Source organism: Pristiophorus japonicus, chromosome 1 (genome assembly GCF_044704955.1).
Source record: "Pristiophorus japonicus isolate sPriJap1 chromosome 1, sPriJap1.hap1, whole genome shotgun sequence".
Classification (NCBI taxonomy): Eukaryota; Metazoa; Chordata; class Chondrichthyes; family Pristiophoridae; genus Pristiophorus; species Pristiophorus japonicus.
The window spans coordinates 488,240,641-488,263,215 of record NC_091977.1 but is presented as its reverse complement, the minus strand read 5'-3'; positions in this window follow the sequence as shown (position 1 = coordinate 488,263,215).

Here is a 22,575-nt window from a genome sequence, read left to right as displayed (position 1 = left end):
TCAATGTGAAATAATGTCAGGAAGCACCGCCACCGCCACCATTGAATGCCTGAAGGCCATGTTTGCCACCCACGGCCTGCCTGATGTACTGGTCAGTGACAACGGGCCATGTTTCACCAGTGCCGAATTTAAAGAATTCATGACCCGCAATGGGATCAAACATGTCACCTCAGCCCCGTTTAAACCAGCCTCCAATGGGCAGGCAGAGCGGGCAGTACAAACAATCAAACAGAGCCTTAAACGAGTCACAGAAGGCTCATTCCAAACCCGCCTGTCTCGAGTACTGCTGAGCTACTGCACGAGACCCCACTCGCTCACAGGGCTGCCCCCGGCTGAGCTACTCATGAAAAGGACACTTAAAACCAGACTCTCGCTGGTTCACCCCAACCTGCATGATCAGGTAGAGAGCAGGCGGCAGCAACAAAATGTAAACGATTGTCGCGCCAGTGTGTCATGGGAAATTGATCTGAATGACCCTGTGTATGTGCTAAACTTCGGACATGGTCCCAAGTGGATCGCAGGCACGGTGATAGCTAAAGAAGGGAGTAGGGTGTTTGTAGTCAAACTAGACAATGGACAAATTTGCAGAAAGCACCTGGACCAAATGAGGCTGCGGTTCACAGACTGCGTTGAACAACCCACAGCAGACACCACCTTTTTCGAGCCCACAACACACACCCAAAGGATCAACGACACCACTCCGGACCAGGAAATTGAACCCATCACGCCCAACAGCCCAGCAAGGCCAGGCTCACCCAGCAGCCCTTCAGGGCCAACAACACGCCAGCCCAGCGAGGGCATAGCCAACACACCAGAACAGACATTTGTACCAAGGCGGTCCACCAGGGAAAGAAAGGCTCCCGACCGCCTCACCTTGTAAATAGATTTCACTTTGACTTTGGCGGGGGAGTCATGTTGTGTATCTGTAAAGCATGCACTCCCATGTTCCGCCACCAGGGAGCGCATCCCCGGATGTCCCAAGGGCTCCCAGCATCCCTTGGGAGCACTGTATATAAGCCGGCCCCTAAGGTCTGTTCCTGACTCTGGAGTGTCTTAATGAAGACTGAGGTCACTGTTACTTTAACCTCCCTGTGTGCAGTCTCAACTGTGTTAGGAACACAATAACTGTCATCAAGTGTTAGCAAGCCTAGCTTCTCCAAGTCAAACAGTTTACAAGCTCAGATGGTGCACACTGCCCCTTTCACCTCAGTGTATTGGGGCTGAATCCAACCCAGAATGATAGGATGAATGCAAGGGGCTTTACATTAAATGAGTTTGACCAGCGATTAATGCAAATTAGCTTTAGACATGACTCACTAAACTGGCATCAACTGGCACAGAAATGGCACTGTCATTTAGCAAGGTCATAAGGGTGGCTGGTGAATTTCGTGATAAATTGTCAATGGTACTACAGAGATAACGGGGTAGAAATTCCAATGTCCCCGGGCCCGTACGAAGTTTCTACGGACCCGGGAAGGTATTGGAAAAGCCAGTTTTCAGCGTGCAATGTACATGTGCTGAAAACCGGCTTTTTCGATCTGTGAAAGTGGAGCTTGACAGATCGTAGCCAAATCGGGAGCGAGGACAGTTGTATGGGCAAGATTGCGGGATTTACCCATTTCTTGCCCGGCAAATTACCTCAAAAATCTTGTGCCTGAAAAAGCAGGCACATAGCCTACTTTTACAGGCGCAAGTGTTTTAAAACACACAAAAACATATTAAAATAAAGTTATGAAAACATATTTTATTGTTAAAAACCCTCCCCACTACACTAAGTTTATTTTAAGGCATAATGAAAAAAACTTTTTTAAAAATCGGGAAAATGTTTTTTTTTTATAAGACATTAATAACTTTAATTTAAATGAATCTTAAATATGTAGTGCATGTTTTCTATTTTTTATTACTTAAAGAGTTCCCATTATTATGAATGAGAAAATACTATACCTTGATTGGCTGGCCAGAGCCATGTGACTCCAGCTCCAGCTTACGGACGTTCCTACGAGCAGGCACTGCGACGCGTAGGGAGAGGAGGCCTGTGGATCGGGAACTCGAGCGGATGCAGCAGCTTCAGGTAGGTGCGCATTTTTTCTCTAAAATCTAGTCGAACGCCCGCGGGAAGGAGAAAGCGGAATTTCTGCTCCAACTTCTTTGAAATTGTGGCTAAGGCACATTTTTGGAATATAGTAAAAGGAACATTGACCTATGATTTACTGTGCTATATATACCTGGACCCATAATGTCGGAAACAAAAATCTACTTAAACAGGCATGTGGATGTAACAGAGTTAACGGCCCTGAAATCCCAGTCCCCTGCTTCCCGCGGGCGCTCGACAGAAAATGGACAGAAAATGCACCTACCTGTTGCCGCTGTGCCCACCAGAGATCACGGTCCTGAGGCCTCCGCTTCCTGCACATCAGAGCACGTGCACGTCTGGACGGACGTATGCTGGAGCTGGAGTCACATGTCACTGGGTAGCCAATCCAGGTATACTATTTTCTCATTCATAATAATGGGAACTCCATAAGTAGGAGTTCTCATTATTATGATTGAGAAACAATCCCCAAACACCGAAACACAGATAAAAAATAGAAAAAATACATCACATATTTAAGATTAATTTAAATTAAAGTTAACAAATGCTTAGAAAAAATATATATTTTTCTGAATTTTTTAAAAGTTTTTTAATTATGGTTTAAAATAAACTCACCTTCGTGGGCAGGGTTTCTAACATTAAAATGAGTTTTTAAAATTTTATTTTTACCTGTTTTTGTACATTTTAAAACTTCTACACTGGTAAAAGTGGGCTATGAGCCTGCTTTTACCAGGTGCAAGAGTTTTTAGAACATTCACTGGGCCAGATATGCGTAAATATCACAATCTTGCCCATGCGAATGTCCTGGCAGTGGAGATATGGAAGATCTGTCAAGCCAAAGCTTGACAGATCAGAAAAGTCGGTTTCCAGCGCATGCTCATTGTGTGCTGAAAACCGGCTTTTGCAATGCCTTCCCAGGTCCGTGCACACGCCATACGGACCTGAGGATTTCAGGGCCATTAACTCATTCACCTCCACTCCCTCAGTACTACACTGAAGTGCCAGTCTAGATCATGTGCTCAAGTCCCTAGTGTGGGGATTAAATCAACGAGCTTCATGACTCAGAGACAAGAGTGGTCCCACTGTACCAAGCTGAGGTCTTTGTCACTGATGGTGAAATTAACGGAGGCAGGGAGATGTACAAAAAGACAGAGTTTGTTAACCAAAATATACAGGAGGCAACAGACAAAATAGTAAAATATTTCAATCATTGAACTCCCATTCTAATAAAATGTTATGCCTTTCATCAGGTCTGCACACAGTTGTGATGGCCATGATCTAAAGAGGAGGGGGGAGAATTCATATTCTAGACACAGCACAGAGAACCACAACAAGGCTGACTCCAATATAAAAGAGATGAGTTATGAGGAATTATCTAATAACCTAGAGCTCATCAGACTCATAAAGAGACTTAATGGAATAAAACCTGGATCAATGCTTTATGATACACCACAGCAGCAGGTCAAGGAGGCACAGGGTCAGGGTTATGAAAAGCAAATTTAGGAAGTATTTCATTACAAAGAGGGTCATCAATAGCCAGACCAGCTGCCAAGAAGTGTGGCTGGGTCAGGCCACTGGACTATTTAAGAACCATCTGGTGCTGTAATGGGGAGCATATTGTAATGGTATATTGGAGGGATAAGATCAAATGGGTCAAAGGACCTTCGTCATCTGAACAAATCTGGTGATCTTGTGAAGTTGCCATGTGCATTAGCACAGGTGTATAATTTTCCAAAAAAAGAGAAAAAAACATTCATTTGTGAAAATACTTGACACTGTCTATCAGAAATGCTCCAAAGGTTTGTCAAAAACAATTAATTATTTTGAAGTGTAGTAACAGTTGTTATGTCGGTGAAAATGGCAGCTGTGTTGCTCACAGCAAGACTTCACAAACAACAATGTGATGGATGAACAGTTAATCAATCCTGGGCGGTGTTGGTTGAGTGATGAATATTGGCCAGGAGCTACGTAGAACTCTCTGCTCCTTGTGAGTAGTGCCATAAAATCTTCAACATCCACCTGAACAGGAAGAAGGATGACACCTCAAACAATGAAGTATTGTCTCAGTATGGCACTCGAGCATTATCCTTGTTTAGGTGTTCCAAGTCGAGGAGAGGAACTTGAATACATAACCTTCTAACCCATGTAAGTTATTACATTGAGAAACCAACTGGGAAATGATATTCCCATATCAGTGGATGAGCAGCCTTGAAGCTAACTGTTCAACTGCCACACAGAATGAATTGGACCAAATGTAAGGGGCCGAAATTTGGTACCGCCGTTTTTGAGGCGGTGTCACCACCTGATTGCTGATTTCAGCGCCAGACGTTAGGCAATTTGTACACCCAAAGATGAGAGAGCAGCACTAAAGAGTGGCATTGCACATTCATCCTCGGGCGAAATCTCAGGAGGCCAACTGAATTTCGCGACAGGAGGCTGCCGCCATGCTAGAAAAAAACAGGAAGAAAATAAAAGAACTAAAACTTCTCCGATCCATACACACACTTCCCCTTCTTAAAACTAATGAAATCATGCAGAAATAAATAAAGAGAAAAACCTACCTTCCTTTCTGGGCGATTCCGCCCGGGATCTGCTCTTTTACGACAACTTTTTCCCGGCTGTACGATCGCCTACCGGTACAGCAACCATAAAAAGATAATGTTGCGAAAGAGACATCAAAGAGGCGTGGTACGCTGGATGACATCACCACACGGGTGGCGTTAGCTGGTGCAGCGCAGTTGCCTCTTGGTGCCTCTGCCAAAGAACTGACTGAATTTAGGTCGAGGCGTCGACGCCGCTTACTGACCACGGTAGGCCTTTTCTGCCTGTTAGCCTTCTCCCAGTGCGGCAACAGGAGGCGTACAAAACCCAATTGCGACCCTTAAATGTTTCTCAATTTTAACTGGACTGTTAACCCACCAGAGACATAATTCCCCATCCCACTGTAGCACTACTTTTATCATATCCTGTTGAGTATTTAATCTTTTGGGATTCTTCTCATTGGAGGGAAGACTAAGGGGAGTTCTATTTCAGGTATCCAAATGAATAAGGCTCAGGAATGTAGAAGATCAGTGAGCGATATTTTGATTGTTATGGAAGAACACAGCAAGGGGACTAGTTTAAACTGGAAGGATAGATTCAATTGATATGTAAGAAAGCATCATTTCACTGAGAAAGCAGTTAGTTTTTGGAATAACTCAGTGGTAACATTCTCACCTTTAAATCAGAAGGTTGTGATGTCAAGCTATACTCTTCAATTTGAGCACATTATCTAGGCTGGCACTTCAAAGCACTGATGAGAGAGTGATGCATTGTCAGACATGCTGACTTTCAGATGAGATATTAAACAGAGTCCCTGTCTGCCTGGTCAAGTGAAAGATCCCATGAAGAAGAGTAGGGAGTTCTGCCAGACTCCTGGGCGATACTTATCCCTGAACTGACAACACTAAAACAGATTATCTGGTCATTATCTGAATACTGTTTATGGGAGCTTGGTGTGCACAAATTCGCTGCTGCAATTCCTACATCACAACAGTGCCTGCATTTCAAAAGTGTTAATTGGCTGTGAATTGCTCTAAGTTGTCTTGAGGTCATGAAAGGTGTTATATAAATGTAAATTCTTTCTTTCTGTATATGCTTTCACCAATATTGAAAGTTCTGCTGTGGTCCTGCTCCACCATATAAATCGGGTAAAGGTAGAGCAAAAACATTGCAGGACCACTTTATCAAAATCTGAATGTGCAGTTGTGCTCAAAGCTACAGTATTATTCATCTTTCCAAAGCACTGAGTCAGGAGACCTTGATAGTTGAATAAACCATTTACAACATCCATCTCACTGCAACAACGAATGTATTGACCTCAGAACCTTTGATTGAACGTGACAGTCAGAATGATAAACTCTTTCAATATCCCAATAGGAGTATTTCATCATTGCCTGCTCCTATTGTTCACTCAGATTCACTCAGGGCCACAGTATGACTCAGAGATGTTGACAATGTATGAGAATGTTTTCAGTAGGTCCTGTTTAACAAAAAGAGGGGAAGAAGAGGTCCAAAGGTTTAGCTTGGAGAAATATATATTTGTAATTTTTATTTGAATATCTATGTTTCTTCTCTTTTTTTCCCGTCTCTCTGGCTTTGTGATTGTCTCTCATTTGCAAATTCATCCCTTTCAAGCCCTCTGTCCTTTGGATGAGACCTTAAATAGAGACGCTGTCTGCCTTAATAATTATAAAACCTTTGATAGCTTTAATAATTGTACAAACTTTGTATAGCCTTTAATACCATTATGCCTGATATATGACAGGGTATGTGTTCAGGTGGAACAGTAATAGATAGCAATGTGGATATGATAGTACTGTCCAATGATTATAGTAGGCTAGGATCGTCCGAAGGGATCGGGGCCAGGGATCGTTGGGGGGTGGGGGTGGGGTGTTGAGCCCAGAATTGTTGGGGGAGTGGGGGGGAGTGGGCGGGAAGGTGCTGAAGGCTGGATGTGAGGTCAGAGACGAGAGGGTTGGAGATCGGTCCGAGAGGTGGATCGGAGGCTGAGGGGAGGAGGTCGGGAGGAGGGCGGGAGAAGAACGGGGGAGGTCAGATGGGCCGGGGTGGGGGGAATTGCAGGGGTTGGAAAGTTGAAAGCCACTTACCTCCTGGATCCAGCAGTCCTCGCCTTCCTTTCACTGCTGGGAACCCGTAGCCCAGGAGCAGCCAAGTTCATGGCACCGTGGGTGGCTCTGCTGCACAGGAGGGCAGGAAAAAGAGTGGGTGAGCTATCGTGGTGAGGGATTCTATTGTAAGCGGGATAGATAGGCGTTTCTGCGGTCACAACCGAGACTCCAGGATGATATGTTGCCTCCCTGGTGCAAGGGTCAAGGATGTCTCGGAGCGGCTGCAGGGCATTCTGGAGTGGGAGGGTGACCAGCCAGTTGTCATGGTGCATATAGGTACCAACGATATAGGTAAAAAGCGGGATGAAGTCCTACAAGCTGAATTTAGGGAGCCAGGAGTTAAATTAAAAAGTAGGAGATCAAAGGTAGTAATCTCAGGATTGCTACCAGTGCCACGTGCCAGTCAGGATAGGAAATGCAGGATAGCTCACATAAATATGTGGCTTGAGGAGTGGTGCAAGAGGGAGGGATTCAAATTCCTGGGACATTGGAACCGGTTCTGGGGGAGGTGGGACCAGTACAAACTGGACGGTCTCCACCTGGGCAGGACTGGAACCAATGTCCTAGGGGGAGTGTTTGGTAGGACTGTTGGGGAGGGGTTAAACTAATATGGCAGGGGGATGGGAACCTATGCAGGGAGACAGAGGGAAATAAAATGGGGGCAGAAGCAAAGGATAGACAGGAGAATAGCAAAAGTGGAAGGCAGAGAAACCCAAGGCAAAAATCTAAAAGGGCCACATTACAGCAAAATTCTAAAGGGACAAAGAGTACTTAAAAGACAAGCCTAAAGGCTCTGTGACTCAATGCGAGGAATATTCGTGGATGAATTAATTGCGCAGTCAGCTATTAACGATTATGATATAATTGGGATTACGGAGACATGGCTCCAAGGTGACCAAGGCTGGGAACTCAACATCCAGGGCTATTCACCATTCAGGAAGGATAAACAGAAAGGAAAAGGAGGTGGGGTAGCATTGCTGGTTAAAGAGAAAATTAACACAATATTAAGAAAGGACATTAGCTTGGATGATGTGGAATCTGTATGGGTAGAGCTGCAGAATACAAAAGGGCAGAAAATGCTAGTGGGAGTTGTGTACAGACCACCAAACAGCAGTAGTGAGGTTGGGGATGGCATCAAACAGGAAAATAGGGATGCATGCAATTAAGGTACAGCAGTTATCATGGGGGACTTTAATCTACATATAGATTGGGCTAACCCAGCTGGTAGCAATGCAGTAGAGGAGGATTTCCTGGAGTGTGTTAGGGATGGTTTTCTAGACCATTATGTCGAGGAATCAACAAGAGAACTGGCCATTCGAGACTGGTTGTTGTGTAATGAGAGAGGACTAATTGGCAGTCTTGTTGTGCGAGGCCCCCTGGGGAAGAGTGACCATAATATAGTAGAATTCTTTATTAAGATGGAGAGTGACACAGTTAATTCAGAGACTAAGGTCCTGAACTTAAGGAAAGGTAACTTCGACGCTTTGAGACGTGAATTGGCTAGGATAGACTGGAAAATGATATTTAAAGGGTTGACGGTGGATAGGCTATGGCAGACATTTCTAGATTACATGGATGAACTTCAACAATTGTACTTCCCTGTCTGGAGTAAAAATAAAATGGGGAAGGTAGCTCAACCGTGGCTAACAAGGGAAATTAGGGATAGTATTAAATCCAAGGAAGAGACATATAAATTGGACAGAAAATACTGCAAACCTGAGGACTGGGAGAAATTTAGAATTCAGCAGAGGAGGACAAAGGTTTTAATTAGGAGGAGGAAAATAGAGTATGAGAGGAAGCTTGCAGGGAACATAAGAACTGACTGCAAAAACTTCTATAGATATGTGAAGAGAAAAAGATTAGTGAAGACAAATGTAGGTCCTGTGCAGTCAGAATCAGGTGAATTTATAATGGGAAACAAGGAAATGGCAGACCAATTGAACAAATACTTTGGATCTGTCTTCACTAAGGAAGACACAAATAACCTTCCGGAAATACTAGGGGTCCGAGGGTCGAGCGAAAAGAAGGAACTGAAGGAAATTCTTAATAGTCAGGAAATTGTGTTAGGGAAATTGATGGGATTGAAGGCCGATAAATCCCCAGGGTGCATCCCAGAGTACCTAGAAATAGTGGATTCATTAGTCATCATTTTCCAACATTCTATTGACTCTGGATCAGTTCCTATGGACTGGAGGGCAGCTAATGTTATACCACTTTTTAAAAAAGGAGGGAGAGAGAAAACAGGGAATTATAGACCGGCTAGCCTGACATCGGTGGTGGGGAAAATGTTGGAATCAATTATTAAAGATCAAATAGCAGCGCATTTGGAAAGCAGTGACAGGATCGGTCCTAGTCAGCATGGATTTATGAAAGGGAAATCATGCTTGACAAATCGCCTGGAATTTTTTGAGGATGTAACTAGTCGAGTGGACAAGGGAGAACCAGTGGATGTGGTATACTTGAACTTTCAAACGGCTTTTGACAAGGTCCCACACAAGAGATTAGTGTGCAAAATTAAAGCACATGGTATTGGGGGGAATGTACTGACATGGATAGAGAACTGGTTGGCAGACAGGAAGCAGAGAGTTGGAATACAAGGATTCTTTTCAGAATGGCAGGCAGTGACCAGTGGAGTGCCGCAGGGTTCAGTGCTGGGACCTCAGCTATTTACAATATACATCAATGATTTAGATGAAGGAATTGAGTGTAATATCTCCAAGTTTGCAGATGACACTTAGCTGGATGGTGGTGTGAGCTGTGAGGAGGGTGCTCAGAGGCTGCAGGATGACTTGGACAAGTTAGGTGAGTGGGCAAATGCATGGCAGATGCAGTATAATGTGGATAAATGTGAGGTTATCCACTTTGGTGGCAAAAACAGGAAGACAGAATATTATCTGAATGGTGACAGATTAGTAAAAGGGGAGGTGCAACGAGACCTGGGTGTCATGGTACATCAGTCATTGAATTTTGGCATACAGGTACAGCAGGCGGTGAAGAAGGCAAATGGCATGTTGGCCTTCATAGCTCGAGGATTTGTGTTTCGGAGCAGGGAGGTCTTACTGCAGTTGTACAGAGCCTTGGTGAGGCCACGCCTGGAATATTGTGTTCAGTTTTAGTCTCCGAATTTGAGGAAGGACATTCTTGCTGTTGAGGGAGTACAGCAAAGGTTCACCAGATTGATTCCTGGGATGGCAGGACTATCATATGAGGAGAGACTGGATCAACTGGGCTTGTATCCACTGGAGTTTAGAAGAATGAGAGGGGATCTCATAGAAACATATAAAATTCTGACGGGATTGGACAGGTTAGAGGCAAGAAGAATGTTCCTGTTGCTGGGGAGTTCCAGAACTAGGGGTCACAGTCTAAGAATAAGAGGTAAGCCATTTAAGACCGAGATGAGGAGAAACTTCTTCACTCAGAGAGTGGTTAACCTGTGGAATTCTCTTCCACAGAATGTTGTTGAGGCCAGTTCGTTTGATATATTCAAAAGGGAGTTAGATATGGCCCTTATGGCCAAAGGGATCAAGGGGTATGGAGAGAATGGCGGTGCAGGCTCGAAGGGCCAAATGGCCTGCTCCTGCACCTAATTTCTATGTTTCTATGTTTCCATGTTTCTATGAAACCCGGCCGCCCACAGTTGATTTTATAATAGTGTTTCAAAATGAGGCACACAGCCTTATTATAATATTTAAAGTGCCAACCCACCTCCTGCGAGCGGGATGGCTGCCCACCCCCATCCCACCTCCATTAAAACTGGAGGGAGATGGGTTCGGGTCGGGAATCTTTAACCGCCCCAACTCACCAGTTTTTGGGGATTAAAATGTACCCTTGTGTAACTTGTAGCTAACAGTAGGTTGAAATAGGGCAGTGATTCTCAAACTTTTTTAGTTGAAGGACCCCTTTTCAAATGGATTAGTAATCACAGATTTCCCCCCCACTCCCCATCTAAATTGTAATACTATGTAATACTCATAATATGAAAGCGCTGCATGTTTTGATAATGATTTTAAGAAAGCAGGTATTTATGCAGGCAAATAGTAGTTATAGATGGATTTGGCTCTGTTTGGAGACCAGTCACCAATGGTGTCCCGCATGGACCAGTGTTGGGACCGTTACTTTTTACTATTTTTATTAATGATTTGGATTTTGGGGTTGGGGCCACAATTTGCAAATTTGCAGATGATACCAAGATCTGAGTGTGTGTTAGAACTCTAGAAGATGCTTGTCTGCTTCAGGCAGATCTTAATGTGTTGGGAGAATGGGCTCAAGACTGGAAAATCTTGCATAACTTAGATAAGTGCAGTGTTATGCACGTGGGCAAGGCAAATGCTCAACATTCGTTCACCCTCCAGGGAAAGGCATTAAAGATGGTGGCGATAGAAAGAGATTTGGGCATTCTAGTGCATACATCCTTAAAGGTACATGAGCAATGCTGTGCAGCAATCGCTAGAGTAACTAGATTGTTGGGATGTATCGAAAAGACAATTGTACAAGACCTTAATCAGACGGTGTACGGTGAAGAGATTTAGTCTCTCTAAGGTCCTGTCCCCTCAGTACAGATTCACACGAGGCATGTAGTGAAGTCAAGGTCACTCTGGACCTGCACCTTTATTTCACAGCTCTGGAATGCTGCACTTGCCTGAGACCTGTCCTTATATACCTGTCTCTTGCAAGTGCACCCCTGGTGGTTAGGTATGCTGGTGGTTACAGGTCATATCTTATTACAGTCATGTATAGCATGTTAGGATACAGTTATATATAATAATGTAAGATACATGACATCACCCTCCCCCAAGGTCTTATTGTCTTTATAGGTTCAGTCTCTCAGGTGGTCTACGCTCTCGCGTAGAGCGTCTGAGTTGTGGTTCAGTTGTTTGCCTTGCTGTCTGTTTTTCTTTGGGTGTGGTTGCTGGTATCTCGCCTGGGCGTCTGTTTCGATTGGTGTGATTGTTGTTGACTCGCCTGGGCTGTCTGTTGGGACTGCCCTTTCCTCAGGTTGTTCCCTCTGTCTGTCCACCAGGTGTGGTGCGAGTTCCACATTGTAGTCTGCCTCTGGTTCCGCAGTGTTGTTGGTAAATCTGCTTTTGACTTGGTCTACATGCCTCCGGCAGGTTTTGCCATTGTCCATTTGTACTACCTGTTTCCTTCCTTGCCCGTTACTGTCCCTGAAAGCCATTTGGGACCCCTGCCATAGTTTAGTACAAACACTTTGTCCCCTATCTCATTCCATCTCCCCCTTGAATTTCTGTCATGCTACTCAGTCATCTTACGGCGCTTTACCTCAACAATTTCGTGCAGATCTGGGAGGATTAATGAGAGCCTTGTTTTTAAAGTCCTTTTCATCAACAGTTGCGCCGGGGGGATCCCAGTCAGTGAGTGCGGACAAGATCTGTATGCCAGCAGCAGTCGCGACAGGCGACCCTGCAGCGTGGGACCTTAGATTTTAAGCATGCCTTGTTTAATGATTTGCACTGCTCTCGCCGCCTGGCCGTTGGAGGCCGGCTTGAACGGTGCTGTCTTGACGTGATTTATGCTGTGGTCAATTATAAAGTCTTGGAATTCTGCGCTGGTGAAGCACGGACCATTGTCACTGACCAATATGTCAGGGATTCCGTGCGTTGCAAACATGGTTGCGAGGCTCTCCACAGTGGTGGAGGTTGTGCTCGAGTTTAAAATGGTGCATTCGATCCACTTTGAAAATGCATCTGCAACTATGAGGAACATTTTGCCCATGAATGGGCCCGCATAGTCTACATGCACCCACGACCACGGTTTGGTAGGCCAAGGCCAGGGGCTCAGTGGAGCCTCCCTGGGGGCATTGCTGAGTTGGGCACAAATGGTGCACCTTCGGACGCAGAGCTCCAAGTCCGCGTCAATACCAGGCCACCAGACGTGGGATCTGGCTATGGCCTTCATGAGAACGATCCCCGGGTGCTCGCGGTGGAGCTCCCGGACAAATGCCTCTCTGCCTCGCAGAGGCATGACTACTTGGTTGCCCTACATCAGGCAGTCTGCTTGTAGTGATAGCTCATGCATGCGCCTGTGAAAGGGTTTTAATTCCTCAGGGCAGGCATCACGAGCCTCTGCCCAGTCACCGGTTAGGACACATCTTTTTACTAAGGCTAACGTGGGGTCGCTGGCCGTCCAGGCTCTGATTTGGCGAGCCGTCATGGGCGAACCTGTGGACTCAAAGGCATTGATTGCCATGACTATCTCACAGTCCTGTTCGTCAGACCCTTCCGTGGTCACCAGGGTTCGCCTGCTGAGCGCGTCGGCACAGTTGTCTGTGCCTGGTCTATGCCTTATGGTATAGTCGTAGGACACCAGGTAGAAGCCATCAAGGGCCACAGGAACGGCCGTTCACACCTCATCAACCCACAATGCGAGCAATCAACTACAAACTGAGAAAAGCTCAAGAGAGATCAGCCAAACACAGCTGATTCTTTGGGAACACTTTGAACAATGGAACAGGTCTGTGCTGGAGGTGGGGGGGTGGACACTCCTCAAAGGGATGTCGATTTCAGCAGAAATTGTGAATATACAGGGCATTTGGCCCGCATGTGCAAAAAAATGGCAGCTCGGCTGGTATACGAAATCGGATGGGTCGGAAAGTGGACCAGAAGATGGTGGGGACAGTACCCGGGACACCGGTACAGCGGGTCAACATGATCAATGACCACTGCTCCTACAACAGGACGCCTCCTATAATGATGAAGGTCCTGCTCAATGGGATATCTGTCAACATGGAGCTGGATACGGGAGCGAGTCAATCTCTCATGGGCGCTCAACAATTTGAACAACTGTGGCCGCATAAAAGAGACAGAACAAAACTAACAAGGGTCGACACCACACTAAGGACCTATACCAAAGAAATTGTACCAGTCCTCGGCAGCGCCATGCTCTCTGTCACACACAAAGGGACAGTGAACCAACTTCCCCTGTGGATTGTCCCCGGAGACCCCCCAGCACTTCTGGGGAGAAACTGGCTGGCAAAACTAAACTGGAAATGGGATGATGTCCATGCCATGTCATTAGAGGAACGGACCTCCTGCTCAACAGTTATAAAGCGATTTGAACATCTCTTTCAGCCAGGTGTGGGCACTCTCACAGGGGCCAAGGTCAAAATCTACATCACACAGGATGCTAGACCGGTCCATCACAAAGCCAGAGCTGTATCCTATGTGATGTGGGAAAAGATTGAACACGAACTAGACAGGCTTCTGCGGGTAGGCATTATATCACCTGTGGAATTTAGTGTTTGGGCAAGTCCCATCGTCCCAGTCATGAAGCCTGATGGATCCGTACGAATCTGTGGGGACTACAAATCTATCATAAACAGAGTCTCCCTACAGGACCAGTACCCGCTGCCCAGAGCGGAGGACTTATTTGCCACATTGGCTGGAGGTAAACTTTTCTCAAAATTAGACCTCACATCTGCGAATATGACGCAAGAATTGACCAAGGAATCCAAGCTGCTCACCATCATCAACACACATCGAGGCCTTTTCATGTACAATCGGATGTCCATTCGGCATCAGGTCGGCAGCTGCCATATTCCAGCGCAACATGAAGAGTCTGCTCAAGTCCATCCCGGGGACGGTTGTATTTCAAGACGACATACTTATCACGGGCAGGGACACCGACTCCCATCTCCGTAATTTGGAGGAAGTACTAAAGCGGTTGGATCGGTTAGGCCTACAAGTCAAGAAATCCAAGTGCATCCCTGGTGGTAAGGTATGCTGGTGGTTACAGGTCATATCTTATTACAGTCATGTATAGCATGTTAGGGTACAGCTATATATAATAATGTAAGATACATGACAGTCTCCTCACATGGTGGGTGATATTGAGGCTCTAAAAAGGGTGAAGAAGAGGGCCACTAGACTAATTCCAAGTCTAAAGCATCTTAGTTATCAAGATAGGCTAAAATAGTTGGGACTCTGTCCCTTAGGGCAGCGTAGACTTAGGGGAGATCTGACTGAGATTTTTAAGATAATAAAATAAAACTGGTGTTCCAGCTGTCAGTTTATTTCAATTAAATAGGTTAGGCAGGACCAGGGGCTCACAAATTTAAGTTGTGTAGGGCTTGATCTAGGTTAGACATCAGGAGGTGGTTCTTTTACCAGAGACCTCTGGAACAAGCTGCCATTTCCTATGGTGGATGCAGACCAGCAAAATTCCTTCAAGTGAAAGCTGGATTTGTTTCTGGCTGTGGCAAAGATCACCTCTGACAGGAGGCAGGGAATGCAAAGTCAGGGTGATCTCCTGGACTTGTTTCGATCGCCTAGATGGGTCGGACAGGAATTTCCTAGATTTTTTCCCCCCGAATTGGCCTGGGCTTTTATATGTTTTTTTTTGCCTCTCCCAGAAGATCACATGGTTTCAGGTGGGGTGGAGGTGTGTGTATTTTGTGATACACAAGATATCACAATTGTGTGGAACAGGCTTGATGGAACCAATGCTCTTTACCTGTCTGTCATTGTTCGTATGACATCACTAAGCAAGCCTAACCATCACACAATACATCACAGTGAGATCAGACATCACAATAGGTTTGTAAACTGGGGGCAACTTGTGGCAGATGGGCAATAGCCATATATTCTTACTATTACCCACTCTAAAGTCCCACATAGACATTTACTCCCAGCTACATTACAGAGATTGAGGGAATTGGTTTATTCCCATGGCCTTTCTCTCGGGCAAGTCTTATTGAAAAGTGATGGCTCCAACAATACGTAGAGCCCAGCAAGAATTGCTCTCAGCTCCATATAAAGCCTCCCACCCAGCAGCTCTGAGCAGCTCCTCCATCTCCCTGGCACCAACACAGCATCAGCGTGTTCTGATCAATGGTATTCTGCAACAACCTTGATCTGAGTGTCCAGCTCTACAGCACTGCAAGCCCAAGAAACACAAGCACTGTTTCAGAAAGACATTGGAGTGCTAGAATCATCCTCCACCCAGAGATGGAGACATGGAAAAGGCAAACAAACTTATCATTACCCATTGCCCGTGCACCCTCTTCTCTGGGCCATAACCAAGTGCAAAGCTGTTATTGCATTTTAGTGCATCTAGTCATTGTAACCTAAAGTCCAAGGGCTAGAACCTCCACTTTTGTGCTTATCGCCCAAAAATAGGCGTTACTTCCGGCTTGGGCATTAAAAAAGGGTTTTCAGATCGTCGGCTTCTCACCCATTCTCAAAACACCTAGTTTGCATTTTTGAAAATGGGCGTTACCGCGAGCGATATCAACTGGGCAGAAGCATTACATTTTTTTGACCTTCTGCCATAAAGTGTCGCTGTCCTTAGCAATGGCATGTCAATGCTCGATTCCCGCAATTCAGGAGGTCAAGGATCATCATGGCATGCGCAGAAGAGGAGACAGAGAGAGTGGGAGCTCAGAGGCACTGAAAGCGTGTGTGGCTGTGGTGTGTGCTTGTCTGGCTGTTGTGGGAGGCACGACAGAGATTCACCAGCAGCAAAAAGCCTACTAAGCACCAAGAACATAGTTGGCACTGAGTTTGTGTCCAACAAATAAGATATAACATGGAAGGGATGGTGGAGACCCTGGAGCTGGTAGCCAGGAACACTGGTGGCTTTGGGCTCCCAGTGGTCCCGGAGCGCCGCACTGAACCCCAAGGTGACACACCCCCATTGCCAACCACACGAGAGCAAGCAGCAACATCTTGCTTCTGGCTCCGAGTACGTTCCCACCTTGGGACCATCCTCTCTCGTATCCGTCCAAGCAGTGCTTCGGCCGTCAACCCCCCCCCCACCCCCCCAATGAAGCATCGCCTGAGGTGTTCCTTGGCCAGGCGGCTTGGAGTCAGGAGGGGAAGGGGTAGAGGTGGGGAGGAGAAGTGACGGAGGGGGTGGGGGAAGGGTTGGCTTGCACAGAAATACTGATGATTTCAGACTAATGTTCGGGTTAAATGTTTTTTATTTAACAAAACCTTGTAGCACATTGGCTCAGATAGCTGCACCATTACACGCTGGTGATTCCTTAACATCAAAGGGTATAATCACACTTAACTTTAATCAACTTAAACTTTAACTGTCACCAAGGTGATGCCCATCATTGATGTATGACCTGCACACCCAGCAGTGAGTCAGCCTTGTAAATAACACCAACGTTTTTTCATGCAAAGTGATCATTGATGAGCTCCTGATGTAAGATTCTTGCAGATATCATGCTACCATGGGCCCTTTCATGCACTCTACAGAGGGGGGCGGGGGCATGGCTTCAGCTTTAGCCTGATTGTCTCAGCCGATGTCAGCGTCCGCCTCCTCATCCTCCTCTTCCTCTCTCTGGTGAGATGGACTGTCAGACTCTTCAGGCAATTCTTGTCTCCTCCTGATAGCCAAGTTGTGTAGCATGGAGCACACCACCACGAATTGAGCTACCTGCTCAAGGTGGTATTGGAGCTCGCCTCCTGAGTGGTCCAGGCATCTAAAGCACTGCTTCAGCACTCCAATTTTTTTCTCCACGATATTGCGAGTTGCTCTGTGGCTCTTGTTGTATTGCCTCTCCGCTTCGGTGTGGGTTTCATGCAGGGGGGTCATCAGCCAGATGGTGAGGCCATATCCTTTGTCACCAAGCATCGAGCTTTGACCTTGTGGTTGATTATTAAACAAGTCAGATACAGTGCTCTCACGCAGGATGTGAGCATCATGGATGCTGCCCGGAAGTTGAGCATTCACTGCCAGTATAATTTGCTGGTCGACAACTAGTTGGACATTCAGGGAACGGAATCCCTTGCGGTTCCTGAAAACTTCAGCATCCTGAAAAGGTGCCCGCATCACGATGTGCATACAGTCTATTGCTTCCTGTACCTTGGGGAAGTTTGCAATTCTGGAGAATCCTAGAGCCCTCTCACTCTGTGCCTCCCTGGCCATAGGGAAGCTGATCAAGTCCCTCCTGCATGCGGACAGGGCTTCAGTAACCTTTCTAATGCAGCGATGTGTGGCATGCTGAGAAAGTCCACAAATGTCTCCAGCTGTGGCCTGAAAAGAACCCGAGGCATAGAACGACAGTGCCGCGGTGACTTGGACCTCGACGGGCAGTGCAGTTCTGATGGTGCTGGCAGGCTGCAGATCTGCCCTCATCAGCTGGCATACTTCAGTGAGAACCTCTTTGTGGAAGTGCAGTCTCCGAAGGCAGGTGGTGTCGGGCAAGTCGAGGTAAGAATGCTTCTCCTTGAACTTGCGGGGGGTGTAACTTCTGGTTCTCCTCATCTGTCTGTCACTTCTTACATCGGGCACATAATGCAGTGTAGTATTCCTTCGACGATGTCGAGTCTGCTGCATGTATTTGGTCACCAAGAGAGGGTGAGAAAGGACAGGCCCCATTGCAGTAGCTTTCTGTTTTCCACTGATTGTTCACAAACAAAGAATGTCCCAACGAAGACACCTCTTCAATTCCAATCGGTCACAGTATGGTTCAGATGTTTGTAGTGATGTTCACATCCACTCCAACGACCAGCAGATTACATCCAAACTCCGCCGAGGTTGAAGCACCGCAGCCTTTTAAAGGATGCGACATGTGATCTAGAACATAACACCCGTAACGCTGTGATTAGTTCTGGTTAGTTCCACTTTTTGTGGGCGTTTTTTTGGGTGAGCCATATTGTGGGTGATATGTGTGCAATGTGGTTCAATTGACGGTGGGCAATCTCATGGCTGCTAGTTTCGGTAAATATGCTCTTTACGACAAAAAAAAGTGGGTGGGTGTTAATATTGAATCTCGGCGTTAAATCCTTGTGGAAAGTAATGCTGGGCGATATTATGGGTGTTGAATGCGCCCATTCTGCTGATTCCGCCCAAAAAAAGTGGGCGGCGTTAATATTTTTTCTCGGCGTCAAGCACACGGAGAAAGTAATGCTCGGCGATAAGTTTCCTAAAAATGCCCGCCAGTTTCCATTTTGTGCCAAACTGGGCGATACATGGGCGTTATATGTCATTTCAGCGGTAAAATGGGCGTTAAGTGGGCGTTAAGCATGCAAAAAAAGTGGAGGTTCTAGCCCCAAGAGTTTTTGGCCAAACACAATTGCAGCAAGGTAAGGCCCCTTTAATTGGATGGGTCAAACTGTGACATCACAGGGCAAGCCTGACACCACACTGTACATCACAGTGAGATCAGACATCACAATAGGTTTGTAAACAGGAGCAATTTGAGAAACAACCAGTTTCAGTGAAAAAAAGGGAGTTGCACTGACTGTGACTAACTGGATGCTCTATCTTGGAGTGAATGTGGCCAGCTACAATATCACAACATCTTTGCTTGTGAGAACACAAACAATGGCAGAGGGTTCAACAATCAGGGTGTATAGATTTAAAGTAATTGGGGGGATGTTTAGAGGAGATGTGAGGGGAAATTTCTTCACCCAGAGGGCGGTGGGGGTCTGGAACTCACTGCCTGAAAGGGTAGTAGAGGCAGGAACCCTCACCACATTTAAAAAATACTTGGATGTGCACTGAAAGTGCCATAACCTACAGGGCTATGGATCAGGAGCTGGAAAGTGCGATTAGGCTGGATAGCTCTTGGTCAGCCGGCGCGGACACCATGGGCTGAAATAGCCTCCTTCCGTGCTGTCAGTTTCTATGATTTTATGATTCTATGAATGAAAACATCACCAAACAGCAGATTAGAGAGAAGAATGTGAATTTGGAAAGATTGGTATTAACCTATTGATCTTGTATCATCATTTGTGAAAGTCATAACTATTATGTCTCAAATAAAGCAATGTGAATGAGTACTGTAGACTTGAGAAAGGTGACCTTAGTCTCTTTATTCTGACTCCAGAGGCCTGCTTATATGCAGTGCTCCCAACAGATGCTGGGATCTCTTGGGACCCCAACAGATGCATCCTCTGGTGGTAGTAGAATGCTGGTTACAAGATGTTGCATACATAACATCACTCCCATCCGCACCCCCCCTCCCCCGCCCCAAAGTCAATAGTACACTGATTTACAGGGTGAGACGACCTGGGGCTTTCCGCTCCCTAGTCGATGGTCTCGGTACAAACACAGGTGCAGGTGAGTTGGTTGGGCCTTCGCTGGGCTGCTGCGCAGCTGGCCTTGCTGGGCTGCTGGAGATGATGAGTTCAGCTTCATGGTCAACCGTGATGTCGGTTGCCACTTGTGTGTGTGTCAGTGGGTCGAAGTTGGTGGTGTCCTCTTCAGGTTGCTCGTGGCTGTCTGTGAATCGCATTTTGGTTTGGTCCAAATGCTTTCTGCAAGTTAGCCCATTTGCAAGTTTGACCTCAAACATCCTACTCCTGTCTTTGGCTACGACAGTGCCAGCAAGCAATTTGGGACCATGTCCATAGTTGAGTACAAATACAGGCTCATTGACTTCAATATCGCGTGACAAATTTGCGCGATCATAGTACATGCTTTGTTGATGCCGCCTGCCCTCGATATGATCATTGAGATCAGGGTGGACTAGAGAGTGCCCTTTTCATGAGCAGTTCGGCAGGGGGAACCCCGGTGAGCAAGTGGGATCTGGTGTGATAGCTGAGCAGGACTCGGGACAGGCGGGTCTGCAGGGAGCCTTCCGACACGAGTTTCAAGCTTTGCTTAATGGTTTGGACTACCCGTTCTGCCTGGCCGTTAGATGCAGGCTTGAACGGGGCAGATGTGATGTGTTTGATACCATTGTGGGTCAGGAATTCCTTGAATTCAGCGCTGGTGAAGCATGGCTCATTGTCGCTGACAAGGACATCAGGCAAGCCGTGCGTGGCAAACATGGCTCGTAGGCTTTCGATGGTGGCAGTGGACGTGCTTACAGACATTATTACACAATCTGCTGTATGTAGCACTAAAATCACTGACTCCACACGGTCTGGTGTTGTAGTAACTGCTGTGACCTTAGTCCTTTATTGTCTGACTCCAGAGTGCCTCTCAGGTGTGGTGGGCAGCCTTTTATACTCTGTCTTGCAGGTACTTTCTGGTCTCCCACCACAGCGCCCTCTGTGGCGCACCATTGTACTTATACATGTCATGCACCTGGACAATACATAACTCACTCAATCCATTTTGAATAAACATCCACAACAACCAAAAACATTTTTCCTAGAAACGGGCCAGCGAAGTCAACGTGGATCCTAGACCATGGTTTGGAGGGCTATGGCCACAAACTTAGCGGTGCCTCCCTGGGTGCATTGCTCAGTTGAGAGTAAGTGTTGCATTGGTGCATGCAAGACTCCAAATCTGAGTCGATGCCGGGCCACCACACATGGGATCTGGCTATAGCTTTCATCATTACTATCCCTGGGTGGGTACTGTGTAGGTCGCGTATGAATGTTTCCCTGCCTTTCTCAGGCAAGACCATGCCATTATCCCACAAAAGCCAGTATGGACATTTTGTCTTTGCGCCTCTGGAACAGCTTGATCTCTTCATGCATCTCCACTGGGATGCTGGACCAGCTCCCATGGAGGACACAGTTTTTTACAAGGGACAGTAAAGGATGCTGGCTGGTCCAGGTCTTGATTTGGCAGGCCGTAACGGATCGCTTTTCATTTTCAAATGCATCCATCACCAAGAGCAAGTCTGCAGGCTGTGCCATTTCTACCCCGGTGGTGGGCAATGGTAGCCGACTGAGAGCATCAGCGCAGTTCTTTGTGCCTGGCCTGTGACGAATTACATAGTTATATGCAGACAGCGTGAGCGCCCATCTTTGGATGTGAGCAGAGGCATTGGTATAAATAACTTTGCTCTTTGAGAATAGCATAATGAGCAGCTTATGGTCAGTTTCTAACTCGAACTTAAGCCCAAACAGAAACTAATGCATTTTTTTCACCCCGTAAATGCACGCCAGAGCTTCTTTTTCAATTATGCTGCAGACCTTTCAGCCTTGGACAAACTCCTGGACGCATAAGCGACCGGTTGCAATGTTCCCGATTCGTTTGCTTGTTGTAACACACACCCGACTCCGTACGAAGACACATCGAAAGCTAGCACTAAACATTTACATGGGTCATACAGAACAAGCAGTTTGTTGGAACAGAACAGATTTATGGCTTTCTCAAAAGCAGTCTCTTGTGATTTCCCCCATCCCCAGTCATGTCCTTTGCATAGCAACACGTGTAGAGGTTCTAGCAAGGTGCTTAACCCGGGTAGGAAATTACCAAAATAATTGATGAGTCTCAGGAATGACCGCAGCTCCGTCACGTTCTGTGGTCTTGGCGCGTTCTTGATAGCCTCCATCTTGGCGTCAGTGGGTCTGATGACGTCTGCCGCGATTCTTCTCCCTAAGAACTCGGCCTCTGGCACCAGGCAAACACACTCCGAGCGTTGCAAACTGAGTACCACACGATCTAGCCAACTTAGAACTTCTTCCAGGTTTTGCATGTGTTCGATGGTGTCCCGACCTGTGATCAATATGTCGTCCTGGAAAACCACGGTGCGCGGAACTGACTTTAGCAGACTCTCCATGTTTCTCTGAAAAATAGCCGCGGCCGATCGAATCCCAAACGGGCATCTATTGTAGATGAACCGACCTTTGTGCGTGTTGATGCAGGTGAGGCCTTTCGAAGATTCCGCCAGCTCCTGCATCATGTAGGCCGAGGTCAGGTCCAACTTGGTGAACGTCTTCCCATCGCAAATAGGTCGTCTGCCTTGGGTAGCGGGTACTGGTCCTGCAGCGAAAAACGGTTACTCGTTACTTGATAGTCCCCACAAATTCTGACCGTGCCATCGCCCTTGAGAACCGGAACAATCAGACTGGCCCACTCGTTGAACTCAACTGGTGCAATGATGCCCTGTCATTGCAGCCTGTCCAGCTCGATCTCTACTTTCTCTCGCATCATGTATGG